Consider the following 9521-nt stretch of genomic DNA (forward strand, 5'->3'; position numbering starts at 1 on the left):
TCATAATGGCAAATGCATAAATCACACCAAAGTTGAACAAGTTAGAACCACACACACAAACCTTTACTTTTTTATTTTATTGTTGTATTAGTAATGGCAAAGGACGATGTTCCAGAAGTGGTCAAGAGCAAAAGGGTGGTACTGAGGGACTACGTGACTGGTTTTCCAAAAGAATCAGACATGTACATAATCTTTAGTACCATGACTTTGAAGATACCAGAATACCACAAAGGAGTTGTGCTGGTCAAGAACCTTTACTTGTCTTGTGATCCTTATATGAGACTTCGCATGAGAAATGATCAGGATCCCGAGTCTTCTCTCTTCGCTCGTGGCTCTGTATGCGCTTTCTCTGTCTCTCTTTCTTGGCTTTCTTATGTGCTTCCTCACCCGCTGAAATTGCAATGATAAGCTGAAGCCAAAGCCTATGACTCAAATTTTGTTGATTATATGTATAATTCTTTCAAGGGTTGTTCTTCAACTGAAATTTTCAGTTTTTGATTCCCTTTGACAGAATACCATGAATTTGAAAAGTGTTATGTATTCCACACTTCAATTGTTCACACGACAAAGTTTGGTTAAATTGATAGAAGAGTATTACATCTTTCTTAAGGTAGCATAAGGAATATTTTCAATTCCTGCTAAATTTCATGAAATTCTTCTTCTCTCATTAATGATTTAAAATTTTGGGCATTTTATGATTATCATAATTGTGATGCTTGTAATGAATAAGTTTTAGTGGAAGCATTCTGATTAATTTCTCAAAGTAAATATTTTTACAATTTAAACATTGCTGCCCAGGTTTAGGAGTATAATAAGATGATAACCCTGCATATGCTTCTAGAGCTTTCCATCAGGCTTCATAAGAATATATGGCATTCATGTTTAGTAATGAAGTGGAGTGAGATGGCTTTTATTTATCCAAAAAAAGAAGGGAGGTGGCCATTTTGTATGGTTGCTTATATCGTGATTGTTTTCCCTCCCTTGATGAAAACTCGCAGCCCATTTCTGGGTTTGGAGTGGCTCAAGTTCGGATTCAACGAACCACGGCTTCAAGGAAGGTGACTTCGTTTGGGGAACCACAGGATGGGAAGAATACAGTTTCATAGCAAGACCTGAAAGACTCTTCAAAATTAGGCATACGGATGTCCCTCTTTCCTACTATGCTGGTATTCTTGGTAAGTTATTTTCCAGTCAAATGATTTTTATTTTGTTTATTTAACTTCATCCAATCTCTTTTTCATTTTGGGTACAAAATAGTACTGCAGATTGATGTTTTGCCCAAGTGTTTTCATGCATGCGTGTTTAGCCATATCATCTTGCATACGTCAGTCAAAATTTCACATGCCATCTGGATATTGCGGAGAGAATCCAGCCATTTTACCGGTCCAGGACAAAATCACGTTTGCTTTTTGTCAATTGCATACTTTTAATACTCCCAAGACGGTTGTATGATAATGTTGTAAAACAATTATCCAGCATTAATATTACTCACTAACCAGTGTCAATAGTAAAATGATTTGTGGCATTCTCCAGGATACAGATTTAACCAAATTCTGTTGACATATTTTTGCCACATTGCTTTAATTCTCCTCTTTGACACGTGTTTTTGTTATTATTTTCATAGGTATGCCTGGAATGACAGCTTGTGCTGGTTTCTATGAAGTTTGATCTCCTAAAAGAGGAGAATATGTCTTTGTTGCGGCAGCATTCAGCTTGTTGGCCAACTTACAAAGCTGGAAGGTTGCTATGTTGTTGGAAGTGCTTGTAGTAGCGAAAAGGTGAGAATTGGAAACCAGCTGCTTCTTTGTATTTTTTTGGCTAAGTAGTTATGGTATACTCTGCATTATAGGAACTATTAAGGTGTCCTTCTATTGGGCAGCTCTGTGACTCGTTGCTGCAGTGTGCGGTTTGTATTATTCATAGCAGGTTCTCCTGCTCATTTCTTGGATAAATAATATTCAGGTATCCAAAAAATAAAAATTGTTTAAAAAATTAGCAGGAAGATTTTTTTTCAGGGAGCAAGTATTTTGTTAACAAATTGCTAGCTTTGTGAATTATGATGGCATTTCTGACTTTCAGCTCTTATGTTTTACTAGGTTCAACTATAGAAGGAAAGATTTGGGTTTGATGATGCTTTCAATTACAAAGAGGAGCATGACTTAAAGGCCACTTTGAAAAGGTCAGAGATGATCTCAAATCAAAGTACAGTTGTTATTAATTGCAAACAAAAAGTAATGGGTGAAACAGTATCCCGTCAAAGGAGATGGACTTATCAATATATATACATGAAGATGAGTGTATTCTCCCATGGATAACACCGTTATCTAAATATTGGGAATGCACCACTTAAGCAATACTTGTATACACCTGCATGTATTTCCCTGAAGGCATTGATATTTACTTTGAGAATGTTGGGGGGGAAATGCTAGATGCAGTACTCATAAATATGAGAGTTCATGGCCGCGTTGCTGTGTGTGGAATGATCTCACAATACAATCTGGATCAGCTTCCAGGGACTAAGAGTTTAATGTGCCTTGTTTATAGGCGGATTCGTCTGGAAGGATTTGTGGTTTTGATTTCCGTCACCTCTACTCAGAGTTCCTTCACAAGATGCTGCCCTTGATCAGAGACGAGAGGATTACTTACATGGAAGACATTGCGGAAGGCTTTGTAAATGCCCCTGCAGCTCTACTAGGAATTTTTAGTGGCAATGACATTGGCAAAAAGATAAGAGTTGCTCCCGAGTGACTGAATATCGCTTCTTTTTCCTTTGTGCATATTTTTCACCAGTAATTCAGCCATCTTTTTCCTTGTATATTCTTCTTGAACAGTACTGGGGTATTGCCATAGGACCTGGATTTGGCTGCTTGTTTTCCACGGAAATAGTTTGCTGCTTCTGTGGAGACTGGTTTAATATATACTATGTATAGATATAAATATATGAGATGGACAATGTTAGACTAAAATGTTTTTGATGTCCCAACTAATAATTTTATCTTAGTAGCACCCTGACATACAAGTGAGACATAATTTCTTTATTAATTATATAAAATTAGCAAATGGATGAGTTCGAACATGTTTAGAGTGGTTATATAAAATGTTCGAGTCATTACCAAATTGATCAAATCTTTTTACATTCAAGTCATTTTGAATTCGAACTTGAAGTTAATTTTTTAAAATTTTTAATCAATTCGAATTTATTTGAATTCGAATCCAAATTTTTTCATATATATGAGTTTCTAGGTTCTGGTTCGGATTCATTCTGCCAAGTTTACCGTTAGATCCCGGTATTATAATCCATGGCGGTTCTCTATCTAATGGACAGTGGTAAGGCAGAAGGACTTTTACTCTTGAGATGTGCCCACGACACCAGGCCAAAACCTGATAAGTTGATAACTCGAGTACTTGTTCTTACACAACTTGCATCTTTGCATGTTAAGAAGAAGAAACACTCGTAGAAGACAGTTTTATCAACCTTTGCATCTGGTACTCGATATATTTTAAAAGATTTCTAACTTTGATGTCCTCAAAAGGGGATACTAATTAAAAGGTTGTAAATCAGATACACTGAGTTGTACAGTAGAACGCTCAATAAAAAATCTCATTATTCTTTAATAGAAACTATAGGGAAATGTATTCTACTTGAAATCCGAATGGATTTGGGACAGGTTGAGATTTACAACAACCTAAACTCTGTGGGGAGAAGATTTCAACAAACAAAAACAAGTCTTCCATTGAAGTTTTCATGTACGTTTCAAAATCTTCAAAGGTTATAAAACGTTAAGATTTTTATCTTAATAGGAATTCAACTAAAGCTTTAAATTTGTTTATCTTATTATATTATAACACTTGAAATTGATTCCTAATTTGAATTGGATTTTATTTATTTTTCAGTTGTATTATAACACTTGAAATTATTTACAAATTTGATTTGGATTCGAAATATTAAGAATATAAAAACTTAATTTTTGTATATTTAAATACTATTACTTGGATTGCGCAACTCAGGAAAAAAACATATCAAAGTACAACAATAGGTAATCCTCTTTTCTATTCCTTTCCTTCAATTCAAGTGGTTCTTCGTCATATTTTTTTTTATTTTAATTTTTCAAATTGTTTCATTAACAAAAGAATTCTTTTTTCCAACTTGTATCTAGAAAAGCATGAAGAAAGTCAAAGCAAATTGGGAAAATCTCCCAACACTTTGTCTCTTTTTAGTTCTTGACAAATTAGATGTACCTAGCAATTTGGTTCGATTTGGTGCAGTTTGTAAGTATTGGCATTCCGTCTTCAATAACTTTCTTGACTCAAAAAGAGGATCATCACCTAATCTAGTTCCTATGTTATTGATTCCGAGGAAGAGCAATAGAGTTCGACAATTATACAGCTTACAAGTCGAGACAAAAATCTGTAACATAGTGTTACCAATGTCTCATAATAAGAGGATTTTTAGTTCTTCCTATGGTTGGTTAGCCGCTGTGGACAAGAATATGGTTATAACCCTCTTAAATCCTTTTAAGGATGCAATCACAATTAATCTCCCTAAGATTGAAGTTGGACCTTATCAAAACCCAGCAGCCCATGAATATGAGGTTCATAAGGTTATCTTATCAACAGACCCTTTATTGCATCCGGATAGTTATGTGGTTGTGGTTATCTATAGCTTTAGACGTAGATTAGCCTTTTACAAATCTGGACAAAAAAGTTGGATATATCTAGATAAGAAATTGACAGCTTTCACTGATGTTATTTTTTATAAAAATTTAGCTTATGCTATCGGAACTCGAAGCTTGACAATCTCTTTTGATGTTAATAGTTTCGATGATAGTCTAAAATCACCAAAGGTAAAAATACTCAAGTCGGCACATCGAAGGTTAGAGGATTATTTTGCTCGTGTATATCTTGTTGAATCATCTAAAGGAGATCTCTTCACTATTAAAAGGATGGTTGGTGTTAAAGACAATCATTATAGTACTCCTTTTACTGAGAGTTTCAAGGTTTTCAAGTTAATTTTGGATGACCAAAGTGGTGAATTGTTAGAGGAAAAAGAGGTAAAGAATATAGATGAAGATGTAGTGTTTGTGGGTTATAATCAGACCTTGGCTGTGTCAATTTTGGATTTTCCTGAAGGCAAACCTAATTCTATATATTTCACGGATGATTGTTTCATTGCTGCTGGTTATTGGCCAACTGGCTCTCAATTAGATAATGGTTTTTTCAATATGAAAGATGGAAAGATGGGAATATATTACCAATTCAATCCTTTGTACAAGTATCCAGCTCCTTATATTTGGGTTGTACCACCAATTGAATTTAAATTACATTGAAATTGATTATGTTATACCTTTAGTTAGGGTATATCTTAATTTTATCTTTTTATTTATGTAGTCTTTAGATTGTCTTTTAAATTTTATTCAATTATTATTTTATATATAATTAGCAACTATTGCATTAATTTTTTTTTTTTTATAAAATATAATGACAATCTTTTTTTCTTTAATATTTTTTATACATTATTATCAATTTAATGAGAGAATGTGAGCAAATTAATGATATATTAAGAAGCTAGAGTCCATAATTATATAATCATTAAAGAAGGTAGGTATAAATAAAAAAAAGGAAGAAAAACTAGTCAAATTTTCAAGAGTTTGATTTCAGCTGCAAAGCCTCACAATAAATACCTGACGACAACACTCGTAAACTCTCACTTAATTCCTACTTCCTTCATTCCTTTCTATATTGGTGAAAGAATTTTCCCACTGCTATCCTATTTAAAGGGGTGCTAATTGGCAATGGCTACAGTAAGACTGCCTTTACTGTGGAATTCATCGGTACTAACTCCCACAAGTTTTTTTGTTTTTGTTTTTTAAATTTATTCATTCTTGGGTTTAAGAAGGTTAAATACTCAAATGAACACTTAAATCATTCTTCACTTCTTTTCCCCTTTTTAACAGAATTCAAGTTCATGAGGCTCTGTGTCTGAAACCTTTTATACCTCGTCTCCTCATCCAATTGCTGTGGTGGTTCAATTTCTCTTTCTCTTAACTCTCTGTTGGTCTCCTGCCATTGCTTTGAACGGTTTCTGTTCATGTTGTTCTTGCAGCTGGAAAGAGGTTTGCCTCTCCTCCAAGAATCTAGAGCTACCCTTTTTGGCAGCAGTTTCTTCCGTATATTTCAAGCTTAAATTTGAAATTGCCATCATACCTGAAAACTAGAAGGTCTCCTATAAATTATGTGTTAAGAATTTTAGGGTTAATCGCAACTAAGAATATTTGTTTTCCTCAAGTTTAAAGAGTTTTACTTGAAGAGCTAATTAATATCTAATGAAATTAACAATATTATGCGTTAAAAAGCAATGGATATATAAAAGGGTGGTTAATTACCACCAGGGTAGAGAAGTTTTGGACTAAAATCTAATGATATTTTATGTTAGTTTTTATACATTTAGGTAATTAATAATATATAAATTTAAATTAAGCATCTTGTTTTGCATTGTATCAATCTGTAAGGGAAATTTATGATTTTCCTAAATTTAAAAAATAATTTTTCAAAAATTAATTACTTTGTTTTTTTTCAATGTACATTTTTTATTCAACACAAAATGATATGTCATCATTTTTGCTATTCTAAATTCTTGTTATCATTTTTTATCCAACACAAAATGATATGTCATTTCTTGTCATCATTTTTTATCCAACAAAAAATGATATGTCATCAAATTAGGGTAGCAAATTCAATGTAATTGAAGTATATCAGTATAGTGATAAAATTCAACATCGAGCTGTAGCATAGGTATAAATTTAGCCTTATTTGAATGATCGAATCATTCTTGAATTTTGATATTATTTAAATAAAATTAAATTAAAATTGATCACGTGATTGTTTGAAACATATCACTTCATTTCATAAAATATCAATTTGGCAGCAACTTGCTGGAACATGTGAAAGAACAGACTGTCATTTAGCTTTCTTTGGCTGTATAGTTCTTGAGGATTTTATTTCCTTGTTCCGATATGATTAAAAATTTTAGATATTCCTTGTTCTACCTCAAAATGTAACTGCGGTATTAAGGACATCCATAGGCTTTAAGTGCTTCAGCAAATAATATTTAGTAGAACAGAGACAAAATAATTTGGATTGATGCTTCTTGCATTGAAAAATTAACTAAGAATATCGTTTGCTGAAATCAATTGTTGGGGCAGGTTCATTTTACCTGATTCATTATATGCTTTCCAGTACAAATTTTTTGGCTCTGTCTAGGCACACAAGAATTGGTTGATTAAACTTCCCACCAAGTCTAATGGATAGTTTTAGTACAAAGTTTGCTGGTTGTAAGAGTTTGTCTTCTTTGCTCTAATCAAGATCTCTTAAGTAAATCAGCCAGTTAGTGCAGGTATTTTTAACTACCATTCTTTGCTTCCTTCGATTCTTATTGTTCCATTGCTTGGTTATATTAATACAAAGAAAGGTTGCTGTTGCCCTGCCTTCTAATTTTTTGATTTTCATCTGTCAAAAAGGTTATTTGCATGCTTTAGCGATCACATTATTAGTCAGATGTTGTTTTATGATTGCTAATGACACATTTTCTCTTCTTTGTTTGGGTTGTCTCTTCCTTTTTGTTATTCATGTTCTAATCTTTGAATAGGTCGAAGTTGGAGAGTGACATCCTGTTCCATCACAAGTAAGTTGAAAAAAAGAGAAATTAGAATAGTATCACAACATATCCCCCAGGTAGATTCTTTAAACATGGAGAACAAAAAATCATCTGCCTTTCATTCAGTATGTCTTCAGCTTGATCACTAATCATAGATAGCTGTATACTAGTTTTAGTCAAGCAAAACCATCAGAGTAGCGTCAATAAATAATGAATAAAGCTTCATAGCTTAGATGTGTAGATGAGGATTTTAAGTCTGCAAAATATCAGAAGTTTTGAGCACGTTTATGCCTTATGCTTAGAAAAATAAAGTTTCAAATCCCCACCTTGAAAGGTAATGGTTGAACTAAAAGCAAAGCTGTTTTGGCAGAGTACATAAAGGAAGAGCTAAAGTTAACTAAGTTGGCAGATTCTAGCTTGGGGATTTGCTGGAAATTGGACTACTCCAAATCTTGAAAGTTCGTATTTTTTGTCCCTTGAAACCAGTTGGAAGCTGCAAGTCTTTTTTTAATGTCTACTTGTTAATTATGCCATAACAACATCCATCGACTAATAGTATTATAGTAATATCATCGTTTATGATACCTCATGTTCCATTTCAAATTGGTTTTCTTCAAACAAAATAATAATATTATGTTTGTTATTTTGAATTTTAGTGATATCTAATTTCCTACAATTACACTTCATTACGTGCTTTAGAGTTCTATATTGACCTGAATAAGATTGATAACATTGGGACAACCATAAAAGCTTTCCTCATAACATGAATGACCTAAAATGAAAATTGGAGGATTTAAATGCCCTGAAGCTCAGGAAAGAAGTTCATCTATGGTTGGGACATGTTGAAAAAAGAAATAGCGAGACACATGGCCTTGAAGAAAGAGTTGAGGATAGCATTACTGTTTTACGTGCATTTCACACAGAAAATGTTCTAAAGAAGATACAAGAAGTTGAAGAACTTCTTCAACAGGGTAAGTTCCCTGAAAGTTTGGTAGTTGATGAGCCTACGTGGATTGGACAAGCTTTGTTGGCAACACTTTATTAGATGAAGCTGCAGGGATCTGTATGAAAGAAACTTGGGCATATTTCATGGATGATGAATCGTTGGCTCAAAAAGGTAGATATCTGTTCATCTTGGATGATTTATGGGACAAACATTTTTTTTTGAAGTAGGAATCTTTGAGCCTTCAAACAAGAGTAAATTAGTGATCAGGGGCAGAGTTAGAGCATTTTCAAAATAGAGGCCAAACAGAAAAAGATATTAAGGAGTTAAAAAAAATTTTATATATAATTCAATTATCACTCATCTAAAAAATTAAATAAAATTTAAAAGACAAGGGATATACAAAAATATATATATATATATATATATATTAACAATAATGATAGTGACATTTATATATATGATTAAATGGAATTATAAAAGGAGTATTTCTCTCTATCTTTGCGAACAAGAGTGGAAGAGAAAATAATTTTTCAAACTCAAATGAATTGTTTTTTTACTTTGTGTGTTCTAGCTCTGTTTTTATTTTCTATTTGCCTCTTAAATTATTAATTAATATATTGGGTTATTGGATTTAACTATTGAGATATAATATGTTATGATAACCTATTAGGTTGGATTGTTAAGATATAATATGTTATGATAGACTTAGATTTATATTAAAACTTAATATAAATGAGTTAGTAGACTCACTTTTATTTTTTATTTTAAAATTTGATAGGCTTAACATATTGGTTTAGAATTTATTTTTTGGGCTTAATTAGCAATATGCTAACCATAATGACTCTAATTCTATCAAACAGTTTAAAGAATAAAATTAATTATTAAATAAAAAAATTATTTTGAGAGTCATTAAAAATATAT

The 9521-nt window shown here is 32.4% G+C and overlaps 2 pseudogenes; both read left to right on the forward strand.

Moving 5' to 3' along the window:
- Positions 1 to 93: 93 nt before the first annotated feature.
- Positions 94 to 2748, forward strand: LOC110421895 (2-alkenal reductase (NADP(+)-dependent)-like; annotated as a pseudogene).
- A 1679-nt stretch (positions 2749 to 4427) lies between these two features.
- Positions 4428 to 9521, forward strand: part of LOC110421332 (disease resistance protein At4g27190-like) — a 7019-nt pseudogene continuing 1925 nt past the window's right edge.

This window comes from Theobroma umbraticum, unplaced genomic scaffold (assembly GCF_002168275.2).
Source record: "Theobroma umbraticum cultivar Fairchild unplaced genomic scaffold, ASM216827v3 scaffold_130.0, whole genome shotgun sequence".
Taxonomy (NCBI): domain Eukaryota; kingdom Viridiplantae; phylum Streptophyta; class Magnoliopsida; order Malvales; family Malvaceae; genus Theobroma; species Theobroma umbraticum.